General features: G+C 36.2%; 1 protein-coding gene across 4 annotated transcripts in view; it reads left to right on the top strand.

Moving 5' to 3' along the window:
* Positions 1–17,377, top strand: part of LRFN5 (leucine rich repeat and fibronectin type III domain containing 5) — a gene marked incomplete at its 3' end in the record, with an annotated part of 254,541 nt that overhangs the window by 63,751 nt on the left and 173,413 nt on the right. For 2 of the 4 annotated variants that reach the window (XM_079914201.1, XM_079914196.1), the window contains exon 2: positions 12,090–12,180. The exons of the other annotated variants lie outside the window; for them this stretch is intronic. The remainder of the gene's footprint in view (positions 1–12,089; positions 12,181–17,377) is intronic. 4 annotated transcript variants of the gene reach the window in all.

The following is a 17,377-nucleotide window of genomic DNA, read 5'->3' as shown; positions in this document are numbered from 1 at the left end:
CCTGTTTGCTCTCTCTGAGTCTTCTTTTAATTGGGACTAGATCCTGTTCCTTCCACTTCTGACTTACACTGACAACTACTGAGCATGACTTCTGACAGTTAGAGCCATTTACAGTTGGTGATTTGTGATTCTTAAACATGCAGTGTCCCTTTAGTAATGTGCAGTGGGCATCTTGGTTGTGCTCATTAGGGCTCTGCAGCTGGTTTCTACAGCCTATTCTAGATCCCCGCATGCCAAACCTGGGATGAAGCTGTCACTTTTCATTATGTTACTGCACAGCTGGATTATTACTGGCTGTAGAATCTTGGGCGAGTTATTTTATCCCTTTTGCTTCAGTTTCCTCACTTACAGAATGGGGACAATAATAGTATCTAGCTCATTTGGTTACTTGAAGAATAAATGAGTTAATTCAAGGGAGGTGCTTCCGATAGTGCTTGGCATATAATGATTGTTGTATAAATAGCCATTATTGACAGTATATCAGCAGTTTGTATCAGTTGATCCAATTAAAACTATTTTATTTGTTGACTGAAAAAATGTGCACAACCTAAAAGTTGAGAATTATGTTTTATTCCGCGGATTTTCTGAGGACTTAAGGTCAGAAGACAGCCTCTTAGATTGCCCTGTGGGACTGCTCCGAAGAGGTAAGAGAGGAGCCAGGATACACAGGAGTTTTTGCAGTAAAAACCATGTAGTCGGAACATCAAAAGATTACTGTTAAAACTCAAATTAATGAATTTTGCACTTTTCCGTGTATGGGAAGATACAAGAATCTGGGCTCATTGAAATCATTCCATTGATATGCACCTTAACTGTCTAGGGCCAGTGTCCTGCTTTTTCCATCCTGAATCCCCTCAGGGTGCACAGTTTGGGGATGGCTACAGTGGCTGAAGGCTTGATGGAGGCAACATCCTTTGTGTACTGATATGGCAGGCAACATTTTTCATCCACACATTTTTTGCACTTAACTCTTCATTTTTATTATTTATCAGAGAAATTGCAAAAATACATCGTTTTTAATGATTTTTTAGAATAATTTAGATTGAAAAATTTTTTAGGGGATACTTAAGAAAGAGACTATATTACAGATCGATCTTCAAGAACTTGAAATTTGCATTCAACACTCAATTTCACCCAAAGGTCCTTACTCTCTTACCTTGGGCGATTAAATGGGTGTGTTTTCTTTGTCTCTCCTTCCCTCATGTTGTACCACTTCTGCTATCCCACGTTACTGCCTACTTTAGTAACAAATCCTGGATCAACAGGAGCTTCTTAGAAGGTAGTTTTAAAAAATGTCTGTTGTTAATTACATAGGCCCTTTTGGGCTTTGCCACTGTCCCAAATAGCTTTACAATTTTCCACAAAGAATACTCTCTCCAAGCCCAAGACAGCTTTTAAAATCATAGAGAATGATTTTTTTAATGTAATTAAACTTACACATTAGAATTAGTGTCTCTCAGGTTAGAAATAAATATTTTATAACAGGTGTCTTTACCGGATACCAACTAGAGTTTGCATAAGAATTTTATTTCCTGAAGGATAACCAAGCCAAGGACACCCTGCACTTATCTTCATTCAGTACCAGTAACTTTATCTGTTGTGCTTAGCTCTGGCTTATATTCTTCTGAAAATTCCATTTATGTATAAATATAAATGTTATATATGCATATGTATCTTGGTAATTGCTTACTTTTTTTTAAAGCAATTATGCCCTGAATACATAAGAGAAGAAAAAAGTAGAAAATTAGGATGAATAATCTTGGCGACTATGTAATATAATATGTAATTTTGTCGAAAGAGCCAAATAAGTAGTTTGTAAATAGTGTTGCGAGAAATGGGTAGCCAACTAGCCAAAAAAAAAAAAAAATCTATAACTCAAACCATTACCAAGATGAATTAGACACAACATTTGTATGTAAAATAACATAGCGAAGAAAACCTGGGACTTCCCTGGTGGCACAGTGGTTAAGAATCTGCCTGCCAGTGCAGCGGATACAGGTTCGATCCCTTGTCTGGGAAGATCCCACATGCCACGGAGCAACTGAGCCCATGCGCCACAACTACTGAGCCTGCGCTGTAGAGCGCGCGAGCCACAGCTACTGAAGCCTGCTCACCTAGAGCCCATGCTCCACAACAAGGGAAGCCACTGAAATGAGAAGCCCGCTCACCACAACTAGAGAAAGCCCGCACACGGCAGTGAAGACCCAACGCAGCCAAAAATAAATAAATTAATTAATTAATTAAAAAAAAAAAGAAAACCTGAGAAAATTTATAACCTTAAAATAGAGCAGTGCTTTATAGCCATAACTCCTAATCTGGAGCCCATAAATGGAAGAAAAACTACATTAGAAAAATCAGTCATGTTAGAATAAAACCTGTGTAGCAAAAGTACCAAAATCAAATGCGAAGACAGGGAAAATTATTTGCCACTCATATTACAGAAATGTGCTAATATTGCAAGATTTTCTAGAAATCAAGAAGACAAAAATTAAACCCTTCCCAAAAGGGCAATCATTTAATAAAAAGAGATGGTAAAATGGCTTTTTTACAAGGGAAATTATGTCCTAATCCTACTTGTAATATCCCTCAGAATCCTAATAGATATTCAAATTAAAGCAACACAGAATTTTTTAATCTTTTGGATTGACAAACATCCATAAGCCTGTTAAACCTATGCTACTGGTATGGTTATTGGTAGTAAAATAACACTCTGATGTGTTGCCTGTGAGAATGTAAATAGTATATCTTACATGCTGGATGCTTTTGCAAGATCTATAAACATTAAAACTACATGCACAATTTAACCCAGACATTTCTTCTGTCGGGAATTTAGTTCTGTTGTTGCATATGCATGAAATAATGTTTGTACAGAAATTTTCACTGTGGCATTATTGTAATAGCAGAAACAACTTAAATTTCCATAGTGTTTGATGTTTAAATCAATTAAGGTATGTCCATACAATGGAAAACTCTCCAATTCTTATAATTTAAAAAAAAAAAAACAATAAGGAAGCTATCTATATAAAGATTAGAAAAAAACAACCAAACTGTATTGTTAAGTTAAAATTCAAGTTACTGTCCAGTCCGTAAAGTAAATAGCATAATGCAAAAATGCAGTCCAATAAAAGTATATTTCAATACACACAAATATATAAAGAACCTCTGGAAGAATACATATTATTCAAGGTGTCATATGGGGACTGGGTGTATGAGCATAGGGATTAGAAAGAAAATTTTGCTGTTTAATTTTGTGTATGTTTTTGATTTATGAATAGCATAAATCCTTTATCTACTCCAAAAATAAATAAATTAAATTATAAAAAAGATAAATTAGGGGAAGTACCCCTTTGGGAAATTCAAAATAAAAACTTACATTTCTATAACTTACATTTTAAGCCATCTGTAACACTATTAATTTCATTTATTATTTTGGCATAGTGGACCTTTAGGCCTCTTAAGTTTATTGTTTTGAATTTCATCTCTGGTTTTATTTCATTGAGTTATAAAATCATAATTCCTCACTGGACAGGCCTGAAATTTGTTCATCATTTTTATTTTAGCAGATGGCAAAATAAGACCCAGGAAGATTACATTTGCATAATGTCAGAAAGCAAGGTAGTGGGAGAAATGGACTGAGTTTTCTATTTTATAACTTTTAGCCAGTACTTCAATGATGATGAATTCTATTACATTGCATTATCGTTGCTTATATGTTCTATTTTAGTTTTAAAAGGTTCTATTTTATTATTTTATAAAAAAGGTTGAACTGCCTTTTCTTCAAGGACAAAAGTGTTAGCAAAATGGAACATGAGAATTTCAAACTGAAGATATTAATATCTACTTTTTAAAAATTTATTATTAGTCTGTAAAGGTCATCCTTTGCTACAAAGGGAATTCATTTTCTAACATGAGAATACCTTGAAAATATAATGTCTGTAATATTTGACAGTCATGAAAAGTGATTACTATTATCACGAAATTTTATAATTTAAAGAGATCAAGTTCTTAATGATAATTAAGATGAGGATATGGACTTTTTTCTGAAGTCTAAAAATTAACTTAATGGGAAACTAATAGTTATTTTAGCCTAAAAATGAAGAGTAACTCACTAGCATTTTTCTCTTTAAAATATTTCCCTTGGGGCTTCCCTGGTGGCGCAGTGGTTGAGAGTCCGCCTGCCGTTGCAGGGGACGCGGGTTCGTGCCCCGGTCCGGGAAGATCCCACATGCCGCAGAGCGGCTGGGCCCGTGAGCCATGGCCGCTGAGCCTGCGCGTCCGGAGCCTGTGCTCCGCAGCGGGAGAGGCCACAACAGGGAGAGGCCCACGTACCGCAAAAAAAAAAAAAAAATTTCTCCTTTTTCCCACTCCTAACAATTCTGTTTGCTGCCCTTCCATCTTAGATACCAGCTGCTTTAGCTTGTTTATTTCTCTTTGTTCATCCTAGTCTCTCTTCAAGCAATTAATCCTTGTTTCTTTCACTCCAGTACCTCTTTCAACAATCCACCTCTTTGCAAACAAGATTACTAAATAAATCTTTCTAAAACATCACTTTGTAGTATCACTTCCAAACCCAGGAAGCTCTAATAACTCACAATATGTGCAAGAGAAATCACATACTTCAGAGACAAATCTTGATTAAAAACCTATTTATTCAACATCTAGCCATGTGCATGGTCTACCCAGACTTATTTCCTCTATTCTTAAAGCTACTGTTTCTGGAAACCAGAAGTTCAATTTATTTTCAAGTTCTGGCTCTACTAGTTGACCAAGTGGAAATACTTATTCTCTAATGCCACAGTGTCCTTATTTGTAAAATTGGGATGATAAGTGTAGTTACTTCACTAGATGTTGTTAGGATTAAGTGAGGTTAATACATGTAAAATGTTTTTGAAATGTATTTGACATGTGGTAGGTACTCTACAAATATTAGCTATTTTTATCCCTTCTTCCTTGAAGACTCAAGGTTGTGTTTGACTCCTCCCTTAGGTTCTTCTGTGTCTCATGTAAGATTCTATTCCTTCTCCTCTCCATTTATTCAAATTCTGTCCTTCCTTCACATCGCACTTTAAGTGCCTTTTTAAAAATCAATTAATTAATTTACGGCTGCGTTAGGTCTTCATTGCGGCGCACGGGCTTTCTGTCGTTGCAGCGAGCAGAGGCTACCCTTCGTTGTACACGGGCTTCTCATGGCGATGGCTTCTCTTGTTGTGGAGCATGAGCTCTAGGCGCACGGGCTTCAGTAGGTGTGGCACGCGGACTCAGTAGTTGTGGCTTGCGGGCTCTAGAGTGCAGGCTCAGTAGTTGTGGCTCACGGGCCTAGTTGCTCTGTGGCATGTGGGATCTTCCCAGACCAGGGCTCAAACCCATGTCCCCTGCATTGGCAGGCAGATTCTTAACCACTGCGCCACCAGGGAAGTCCCTAAATGCCTTCTTTTAGACACAGACTTCTCTTTGCCCTTCAGCCAGGCACCTAATATCATTGGACTGCAAATTTCACTTAGCCCTTGATCAAATACTTCCCAGGAGAAGAGATCATGTTTTAATTATTTTATTCTATCTAATGCCTGGGTACTCAAGCTTGTCTCACAAATAGTTAGAATGAATAAAGCAACAATTTTTTTACATGTTGTGCCTCTCTTCTGGACCCAACTTGAAAAAAGTCTCTTCATCATCCTGGCAACCTAAATGAATGTCTTTTTATTTTATGTGACACTCAATTGGGTGTTCTTGAATACAAGAATTTTTTCACTGAGATTTGTGGATGGGCTTCAGTAGGGCCACAAAGCCTCTGAAATTATAGAATTTGCGGTGTATGAATATGTTTATTTTCTCCAGGAGAAGTGGTAGGCCCACAAAATATTAGGAACCATTTTTAGTAATTTGTTTTTACCCATATGTGTTTAATATGTAGGGATGAAACTAATAATATTCTATTCTATCAATAATGGATATTCCATCATGTTATGGGCATATATCTTGTCTTTTTCTTCTATTCCATGCTTTCAATGCAATATATGCTACTTTTGATGAGTTAAGTATATAAGATTATTACGAATCTGTTATTCATTGTAACTCACAATTTTAAGGCCTAAAGGAATAGTCCTGTTTGATTTTTCACATTTGACCAAATGGAATTAGTGCTTTAAAAAATAAACGGTGGTTTATTGACTTCCAGGATGATGAAGTAAGGAGCAAAACTCCCCAGCAAAACAAGTTAAGTAAAATTACAAAATGTTATCAATGTAATGTCTGTGGAAACTACCCTGAGGGCATAGAGCAAATGAGAAACATCCATTCAATAATGTCTACTATATCTCTGTAAGTACAGTGAGAGACTGTGGCGTTTGAGCCACGACTAGCTCCATTACTCCCATTACCACTCAGCTCCATGTTATGGAAGCCCTACTATGAGCCTAAGCAGCCAAGAAGCTAAAGGCTCCCTTTCCCCTATATCTCAGTCTGAAATTACGGTTTCACCCTGAGAGGCCTTTTATGATTAGTAGTTGCAAGGTATTCTCTTTTCAATCCTTTTATTTTCAACCTATGTTTTTAGCTTGTTATTGTCTAACAAGATCTCCTTTAATTAGAGTGTTCTTTGTTTTCTATGTGTCTCTGTTCCTCCTTGTTTGTCTTCTGTATTAACTGAACGTTTTTAAATATTCCATTTTATTTTCTCTATTGACTTTTTATCTGCAAGTACACATCTGTTATATTTTTGTGATTGCCTTAGAGTTTGTGATTCATCTTTAATGCCAATCTTTAACATTCATCATACTATCTATCCAATATAATTTTCTATGCTTTGTACAATTATTGTTATGTATTTTACATCAACATGTTCTATAAACTCCAAAATACATTGTTATTATACTTTGGTTTAAGAAGTCAATAATCTTTTAAAGAACATTCTTCTTGCAATCAGAAGTAGAAGTCTTCTTGTTAATTTTGTTTGGTTATCTTATAATTACCATGAGACGTGATATGCCCCTGTGATTATGGATTTGTCTGTTTCTCCTTTGAGTTCTATAAATTTTTGCTTAAATATTTTAAGGCTATATCATTAAACGCTGAGATTTTGCTATTTTTTTAATATTTCCCTTGTGTATTGATTCATTGTTGTTAAATTTTACTCTATCTGCATTAAAGCCTTTTGCTTGAAAATATACTTTTTCTGATATGGCTTCACCAGCTTTTTTTGGTGGGGGAGTTATCTTTTTCCATCCTTTTATTTTCAACTTTTCTGTGTCCTCCAACTTAAGGAATAACTGTTATATACAGAATAAGATATTTTAAAGAGTGTCTCAATCTTTGTCTATATTATAGACAAGGTGAGTTATTAAAAATTTCTGAAGTTAAAAAAAGCAGTAGGAGATTTATCACAGTAGAATTAGGCTATGTCATTTCTTAAGGCAGGGAATGAGTCCAGAGAAATCATAAAATTATCAAAATTTAACACATATTTTGAGATACTGGTTTCCTGGAAAATTGTAGAGGTTAGGGGAAAAAATTAAACAGAATTTTGTGTATGAAGGGAATAGTTGTAAATATTTTTTGCTTTTTTCCTTTTATCCAGTTTTATTGACACTAACGTGACATATAGCACTGTATAAGTTTATGGTGTGTAGCATAATGACTTGGCTTACATATACTGTGAAATGATCACCACAATAAATTTAGTGAACATCTCTCATCTCATATAAATTTAAAAAAAAGAAAAGAAATGTTTTTTTCCTGTGTGATGAGAACTTATAGGATCTACTCTCTCAACAACTTTCCTGTGTCATACAGCAGTATTAACTATAGTTATCATGTTGTACATTACAACCTCAGTACTTACATATTTTATAACTGAAAGTATATAACGTTTGACCACCTCCAGTTTCCCACCCCCTGCCTCTGGTAACAATAAATCTGATCTCTTTTTCTAGGAGGGTTTTAAAAAAAGTTTTTATTTTTTGATTCCACGTATCAGTGAGATGATACAGTATTTTTTTCTTTGTCTGACTTATTTCAGTTTAGCATAATGCTCTCAAGGTCCATCCATGTTGTCACAAATGTCAGCATTTCCTTTTGTGTGGCTGAGTAATATTCCATTGTATACTTAATGTTTTATTTGAAAACAGAGGAGGGTATAAATTTACACTAAGGTGATGGGCAAATTTGAGAACTGTGTAAAACACATTTCTTAAGACAAAGATATCACAAAAAAAGAAAATTACAGGCCAATATCACTGATGAAAACAGATGCAAAAATCCTTAACAGAATACTAGCAAACTGACTCCAACAATACAGGAAAACGATCACACAATGATCAAGTGGGATTTATCAAGGGATACAAGAATTTTTCAATATCCGCAAATCAAACAGTGTGATACACCACATTAACAAATTGAAGATTAAAAACCATATGATCATCTCAATAGATGCAGAAAAAGCTTCTGACAAATTCAACACCCATTTATGATAAAAACTTCAGAAAGTGGGCATAGAGGAACACACCTCAACATAATAAAGGCCATGTGTGGCAAACCCACAGCTAACATCATACACACAAACAGATCGAAAGATATACTGTGTTCTTGGATTGGAAGAATCAATAATATTGATTCTACCAAAGGCAAACTATAGGTTCAATGCAATCCCTATCAAATTACCTATGGCTTTTTTCATAGAACTAGAACAAAAAATTTTAAGATTTGTATGAAAACACAAAAGACCTTGAATAGTCAAAACAATCTTGAGAAAGAAGAATGGAGCTGGAGGAATCACACTCCCTGACTTCAGACTATACTACAAAGCTACAGTAATCAAAATAGTATAGTACTGGCATGAAAATAGACATATAGATCAATGGAACAGGATAGGATGCCCAGAAATAAGCCCATTCCCTTATGGTCAACAACTTATGGTCTACAACTAAGGAAGCAAGAATACACAGTGGAGAAAAGGCAGTCTCTTCAATAAGTGGTCCTGGGAAAACTGGACAGCTACATGTAAAAGAATGAAATTAGAACATTCTCTACCACTGTATACAAAAAACCACCTCCAAATGGATTAAAGACCTAAATAGAAGAATGGATACTATAAACTCCTAAAGGAAACATGGGAACAACACTCTATGACATAAATCGCAGCAATATCTTTTTGGGTCCATCTCCTAGAGTAATGGAAATAAAAGCAAAAATAAACAAATGGGGCCTAATTAAATTTAAAAGCTTTTTCACAGCAAAGGAAACCATAAACAAAATGAAAAGACAACCTACGGACTGGGAGAAAATATTTGCAAATGATGTTACTGACAAGAGATTAATTTTCAAAATATAGTAAGTCCCCTATATATGAATGAGTTCTGTTCTGAGAGCACATTCGTAAGTCCAATTTTTTCGTAAGTCCAACAAAGTTAGCTTAGGTTCCCAACTAACACAATTGGCTATGTAGTACTGTACTGTAATAAGTTTATAATACTTTTCACACAAATAATACATAAAAAACAAACACACAAAAATAAAGAAAACATTTTTAATCTTACAGTACCTAGAAAGATACTGTAGTACAGTGCAACAGCTGGCATACGGGAGCTGGCATTGAGTGAACAAGCAAGAAGAGTTACTAACTGGAGGAGGGAGAGGCTGCAATTTCACTCACGCTTTACGTGATTGGATGTGCGAACGCATGTTCACATCTTTGAAAGTTCACAACTTGAAGTTTCGTATGTAGGGGACTTACTGTATACAAACAGCTCATACAGCTTAATTAAAAAAACAAACAAACAAAAATCAACAACCCAATCAAAAAATGGGAAGAAGACCTAAATAGACATATCTCCAAAGAAGACATACAGGTGGTCAATAAGTACATGAAAAGATGTTCAGTATGACTAATTATTATTATTATTTTTTTTGCGGTACGCAGGCCTCTCACTGCTGTGGCCTCTCCCGTTGCGGAGCACAGGCTCCGGATGCGCAGGCTCAGTGGCCATGGCTCACGGGCCCAGCCGCTCCGCGGTATGTGGGATCCTCCGACCGGGGCACAAACCCGTGTCCCCTGCATCGGCAGGCGGACTCCCAACCACTGCGCCACCAGGGAAGCCCCAGTATGACTAATTATTAGAGAAGCAAATCAAAACTACAATGAGGTATCACTTCACACCAGTCAGGATGGCCATCATTTAAAAGTCTACAATAATAAATGCTGGAGAGGGTGTGGAAGAAAAGGAACCCGCCTACACTGTTGGTGGGAATGTAAATTGCCACTATGGAGAACACTATGGAGGTTCCTTAAAAAATAAAAATAGAGTTACCATGTGATCTTGCAATCCCACCCCTGGGTATATATCCAGAGAAAACTCTAATTCGAAAAGATACATGCACCCCAATGTTCACAGCAGCACTATTTACAATAGCCAAGTTGTGGAAGCAACCTAAATGTCCATTGACAGATGAGTGTATAAAGAAGATACGGGGTGTGTGTGTGTGTGTGTGTGTGTGTGTGTGTGTGTATAATTGAATATTACTCATCTATAAAAAGTGAAATAATGCCTTTTGCAGCAACATGGGTGGACCTAGAGATTATCATATTAAGTGAAATAAGTCAGACAGAGAAAGATAAATATCATATGATATCATTTATCTGTGGAATCTAAAAAAAAATGATATAAACGAAGTTATTTACAAAACAGAAATAGACTCACAGACATAGAAACAAACTTATGGTTACCAAAGGGGAAAGCTGGGGGCGGGGGGCGGAGATTAATTAGGAGTTTGGGATTCACATATACAAGCTACTATATATAAAATAGATAAACAGTAAGGACGTACTGTGTAGCACAGGGAACTATACTCAATATCTCATAATAACCTATAATGGAAAATAATCTGAAAAAATATATATATACATATATATAACGGAATCAATTTGCTGTATACTTGAGAATAACACAACATTGTAAATTAACTATACTTCAAAAAAAAATTGTGTAACGCAAGAGTAACCTATGAAAAATTAAGGGAAGGAAGGGTATAGGAGAACCTGGATAGTTTACATTCTGAAACACTTTCTTTGAACTAGGTAGTTAACATTGTCAAATGCTATAGAATCTTCTTATTGAAGTGTGTTGCTAGAGCAAGCAGCTTCCGGTTCACCTAGGAACTTCATCAGATTTATCATTTTTAAAAATTTGCAGAGTGATATTTCTGTACCTTGCTTGCCTATTAGTATTACCTGGGGAATCTTAGAAACCCCACTCTGCAGGCTGTATACCTCAGACCAAATCAGAGTCTGTAGGTTTGAGATTCAAGAATCAGTATGTTTGAAGCTCCCCAGGTGGTTCTCTTTTGCAGCCAATGTTGGGATCTAATGCTATAGGGACATGGAAGAGAATGAAGACTGAACTAGAAAATTAAAGGCAAAAAGACCTGGGGAGGATTTCAGAGGCTGGATTCTAGTCTTTGTTCTGTTATTGAGAGATAATCATTTATTCTTTGTGAAATCAGTTTTCTCTTTATATCTTTTTAAAATTTTATTCAGCAAATATTTATTAAGGGCATACTTTGTGCCAGACATCATAAGGGGAGTTAGACTTATGATCTCCACGTCCCTTCCAATTCCTAAATTATATGATTTCACTGTCTACAGTTTATAAATTAGGAGATAATTGGCAATACAATATATTGGCGGCAATCATCTATATAGGATCAGTGTGTGAATGCGTGGTATAATGTTTGCTGGTTAAAACTGTTCAAGGAATTGAGTATGCAGTACTGGTCAGAAGCATCTATTGTATCAAAAATGGAGAAGCAATCAAAGTTAGTTTGTAGAAATAACACTGGATAAAACTGATAAAGTTATTAGAGTATAAGTTGAGAGTTCGAGAAAAGGCAAAACAGAAAAAAGTAGATGACAGACTTGCAAATTTTCCTTTTTTCATTTTTACCACCAGAGAGCTAAGGAGAAATGAATCATCTCAAACATTAATGTACACAGCAATCACTTAGATCTTTTGGTAGAATGAAGATATTGGGGTGGTAAGGCTACCCTAGTAAGTCTCTGGGGTTGGACCTAAAATTCTGCTTTTCAAACAAACTTCCAGGTGATGAAATGCTGCTGGTATGAAGACCACAGAGCAGTGAGGAGCTGGAACTCAGTTGTATGATACAAGTAGAGCAAGAGTCTTGCTAAAGGTAACCTGCTCATGCTTCTTTTTGACTTGCCTTAGTAACTGCCCCTCATAAGGACACCACTTTAAAAAATCCACATGAAAATGAGACAAACTCTAGCTACAGAGCAGCAACATGTCAAAATAATATGAGGGGGGAATTTGGGGGAAGAGAATCTGTAGTTCATGAAGGGACCGTTATTTCAGGAAAAAGTTGGTTCGTCTTTAAAAGAGTTAATAGGACATATGAGATTAGGGAACTTCTAGGGTACCGGAGCGCTGTTTTATTTCCAACTGCCTTTGGTCATAGTCGGTGTAAAACTCCACATACTTCATGAATGCATTTCCTCACCTATCTTTTGTGACATTAATATTGCATGGAAGAGAACCTTACAGAGAACAGGGTTATTGAGTCAATACCAGATACTAATCAGGAAATGACTTGCACTTCATATGCAGATATAGTCAACAGTGCAATGGCAAGGAGGAATATTACAGAGAGCACTGAAAGAAATAAAATAAGAACATTAAAGTTGGGAGTAAACTATGTAAAGAGAAAAAGAACCATTTTTGTCTGTTTTAAGGATGAAAAAAACTGAAGGGGGAAAGTGTATCAGTAGCCTCTTCACATTAGGAAAATAGGAAGAATATCTGTCAAGATATAGAAAAAGAAGGAGAGTATTAACAGATCAGGAAAAAAGTAATCAGTAAGGCATTACTAAAGAACTTTTAAAGCAACATTAAGATTCTGTTTGCTACTAGACACATAAATTTCTGGTGGAATAGATGCATGGTGTTGATGCTTCCTCCATCTATGCTTTGCAGCCCAGGGAATGGAGAAGTAGATGAATGTGTGTAGAAAGGGAATGGTGACTATTGTTGATAGTATTACAGAACCTAATTGTGGACAGGAGTAAGGATTGCATGGCTGACCATCCATTTTAGGGGAAACACAGGTAGCTAGAAAAGAGCCGGTGAGTTGAGTGAATTAGAAGGAACTTTAGTTTGAAGTTTCTGATGAATGAATGCAAAGGGGTAAATGTGTAACTTTGTGAGGTATGGGAGTGAAAATATGTGTGAAACCTTGGGATAGGAATACAGTATGAGATGTCAAGTTACCATGGTTGTGCAAGGTGTAGATGACTGATGTGGAGTGAATATTATCATAAATGGCCTGAAGGAGAGAAGTGTTTTCAAACCACGATGCTGTGAAGCTCCACAATGTGATTATTAAAGTTAGTACAGATATTTGCAAATGTGGGATGGAAGAGAAGCACATAAGCTGGCTCTTGAATTTGTCAAGGAGGGAGAAAAAAATGGATCCAAGAGTTGAGGCTTTGAAGAGTAGTATAATAATAATATCATAGATTAATAGGGTTGGGAAGGAATTTAGAGCTAATACAGTCCAATGCTCATAATTTTTAAATGAGGAGGCTCATAATCAAGAAGGTAAATTACTTATCTGGGAAAACAAATCTCTTAGTAGACGGTTGGGATTAGAATATAAGATGATCGACCTCTCCTGTTCTTTGTAGTGGTGAAATGATGGCAGTGATTTTGCTGATAAGGCCTTAGGTGTACACCCCAAGGGCTTACTATAGACAGGAACTTTGCTCATAGGTAATGCAAAGCAAAAAGGTAAAATGAATGTTTGATTGTAATCCCCCCTCCAGAATGTTAACTCCACAAGGGCAGCAGTTTTTATCTCATTTTCCCCCTGGTATATCCCTGATAACATATTTGGTACTCAACGTCTATCTGCTGGATACATGAATAAACACATTTTTAAATTTAGGATTTGCTAATCAGCTAGCTACTACTGTAGAACTATGACTCTGCTAAGGGAAGTGTTTTTTGGATACTTATCACTTCAAGTGCTAGACATTGATGGACAATAGGAATAGGTAACACTAACTGAACATACACTGTGAACTACATGGTGTACATATTTTTTCATCCACTTAACAACTCTTGGAAGTAATTATTATAACACAGGGCCTCTAATCTTCTATTTAAAGTATTTCCTACTACTAAAGCCCAGTCCACAAAGATATGGTGACCTTATGGGCAGAACTTACGGAAGATAATTTATAAGGAGGATTAAGGATTCTCTTGGGCGAGAATGTCTCCTGAAACAAAGAAGATTCCAGGTCAACATAGGTTCATCAAAAGCCATTATTTATCAAATGGGAGGTTCTGATTTGATAGGTAAAACCTTGACCTGTCCCCCGATCAGCTGCATAGATCCATGTGTTTCCTTTTGGCCGAGAGAAAGCCTGTTGCAGTAAACAGTGTAATACTCAGAAAAATGAGCAATATGATGAGGAGATTAAAGTCCCTCAACTCTTTGGACACAGACCACCAAAACGATCCATTATTGAGAAGGCTCAGGTGATAGCATCGTAGACATAAGAGGGAAAAGTTGAGCTTAGCACACTAATCTGAAAGTCTGACCTCTCAGCTTGGCCCATGGACCAGCAGCTTCAGCATCATCTGGGAACATTCAGAAAAGCAGAACCTCAATCCCCACCCCAGGTCTGCTGATTCAGAAACTGAATTTTAACAAGCACTCCACCTTAAAGTTAGGGATACCTGGCCAAGCAGTTAATTGAAGTGGAACCTAGTAGAACAGTGGCAATGTCAAGGAGAACAGACTTGCACACAAGTAGATATAAGACTTATTCTTAAGATTGTGTGCTGATCTGGTAGATGGATAAAGATGCTACATGTGCAGACGAGGGAGAATCTAGATAAACTCTTGGTAATTATTATTAACATGACTCCATCCTTGTAAACATAAGTCAGTGAAGCCTAGGAAAAAACTGAGGTTTTGTCTATTTTACAAATGAAGACACCACAGCTCAAAGAAGTTAAGTAACTTGCTCAAGGTGACACAGGGAGTCTATGTCATTTCCATTCTATTGCCAATATTTTAAATGAGAAGTGACCTGGCTATCAGGAAGCACACCCTTACCATCTTCTTTCCCATAAGGAGCCAGGAGAGACAATATGGCCTTTTCATAATGAGCATTTGGGCAAGATGGCTGTTCAGGTTTAGGAAATGCCAAGTTTCTACTAAAGCAAAAAAAGGTGGAGACGGAAAATGGTAAAAGTTTGGTGGTAAAAAGGACTCAGTTGATTTGAAAGGTCACAAAAGAGACTAAGTTCACTGAAATGGTAGTTACAAAGTAGGAATTCCGAGCATACATAGCTCACTCTGATAGCATACCTGAGAATGATAGCAGAAAATCAGAGATTAGAGGCATCCAGTAGTAGTGAAGGTGGCAAAGTGGTGAAGTGACTGACAAGGATGAAGATAGAGGGGAGGGAGGAGTGTTGGCAAGAGAATGATTAAACAGTAAATCAGGCATCTCTTACACAGTCCACACTTAAATTAAATCGCATAAAAAATTGGCACAACACATGTATACTGACTAGAATTCTGATTATAAATAGACCAGCTTCTATTCATGGCTCAGTGTGTTTTATAAGCATAATCACATTAATTTGCACAGTGCTCCCTGGAGGCAAGTGAATAGACAATGGTACTTAAATATATATATTTCCTATCTCTCAACTGAGAGGAAGAAAGAACTTGATGAAACAGCTCACTTCTCCCAAGCTGAAAGAGTTCAAAGTATATTTTTATAGACTCTAAGTAAGCCAGCTACCTTTTCAGACCATGATAGTCTTGTACTTTTGTCAAATTCCAATGTCTGATTTAATTATTGGAAGATCCTTTTAGATCTCCTGGTAAGACTTAAAGAAGAAAGAAATGAAAATTCAGGTTTAAAAATCAGGAATATTTTAAGACTGTAGTGTAGCCACCAAAGGCTGATGATGATGTCAGCATTTATCTACAAATGAAATATAGTTGTATAATTAGTTAGCAATTAAACAATTTAATTATTTTAATTACTTGAATTATTTCTTCCAATCTATTTAATATGGATGATAGGTAGTGATATTTGATGATGAGTTCTGATTTATACACCATCTGATTTTATTGTGATGAGAAATTTAATATAATTAATAGTTGCCTCAAAATGGCTCCTTCTTAGAAGAAAACTTTTCTACAAACTAGCAATGGATTTTTTTGCTTTTACTCCTGAACAATCAAATAATTCTCCAGGCCCATGAAAGAAAAACTTGTTGTCTGCTTGTAAAAATTGCATTAATTATTACAATCTATTGGACCAGTTTTCTTTTTCAGTACATTTCTTCCATTAAACTGAGTGGCCTTCAGAGCAGTGACAGTAAGACAGTGCTCTTTTCCAGCTAAAGTGTTTTCTTTTTTAAAAGGGCAGCAACACACAGCAGTTTTGTCATCTTTCCTTTGGGAGAATGACTATTTATAAATACTTGTCTAGAATACTGTGCATGTTTCCCAGAGTAAATGCCCCAGATTTGGTGATCATTTCATGGTAAAAGTCTTTGGAAATCAGCACACTTCCTTTTCCAAAGATGATGCTGCCATGTGGTATAGTAGATGTCAGCATTTTAACAGCATTATTATGACTATTTAAAGTTTTTTTTCACATTCTGATAGTGTAGAGTTTTTCTTTGGAGAACTTTGACCTTCATGTATTTTGGTTTCTTAATTAAAATTGGTGGTGCATATCCTATATCTTACAACAGACACTGCAAACAATATCTAAGCCCCTCTTTGACTTTTCAGAATACTTAATTCTTACCTGAATTAAAACTCAGTGTATCAATGTGGAGTGTCTTTCATACTGAAGTGCTTTCTCCTCTGCTCAATTCCAAGTCTTCTCTCTGAAGTAGGAGAAAGGGAGGACACCTGAATGGAGATTGTATCTCCCTTTTGCCTACTTAAATGTAGATGATTGATACTGTTCCATTCTCTGGGGTCAGAGGAGAATGTACATCTTTTTAATAGTCTAATATAGGAGAACTACTGCATTTTCAGATTTGACTCTCCTGGGGACAAAACTGTACTTTTCTTCCTCTTTCTGTGTTTTCCCTATGCTTATTGCTAGCCTAAGTGTTTATGATGGCATTACTCCATCTTCAGGGTCATAAGGGATTGGATATCTTTTTGTCTTTCAGTATATGTGGAAAGTGAAATATTTCCAAATTTGACTCTCCTAGGGACCAGCCTTAATATTTAATTCCTTTTTGCTTAGAACTAGATGGAGCCCCTACTTATGCTTAGAATTAAGTACAATTGACATCATTTTAAAGATCTTTACTGTCTCCAC

This window comes from Stenella coeruleoalba (assembly GCF_951394435.1).
Source record: "Stenella coeruleoalba genome assembly, chromosome: 2".
Lineage (NCBI taxonomy): Eukaryota > Metazoa > Chordata > Mammalia > Artiodactyla > Delphinidae > Stenella > Stenella coeruleoalba.
This window is presented reverse-complemented; position numbering and strand designations above follow the sequence as displayed.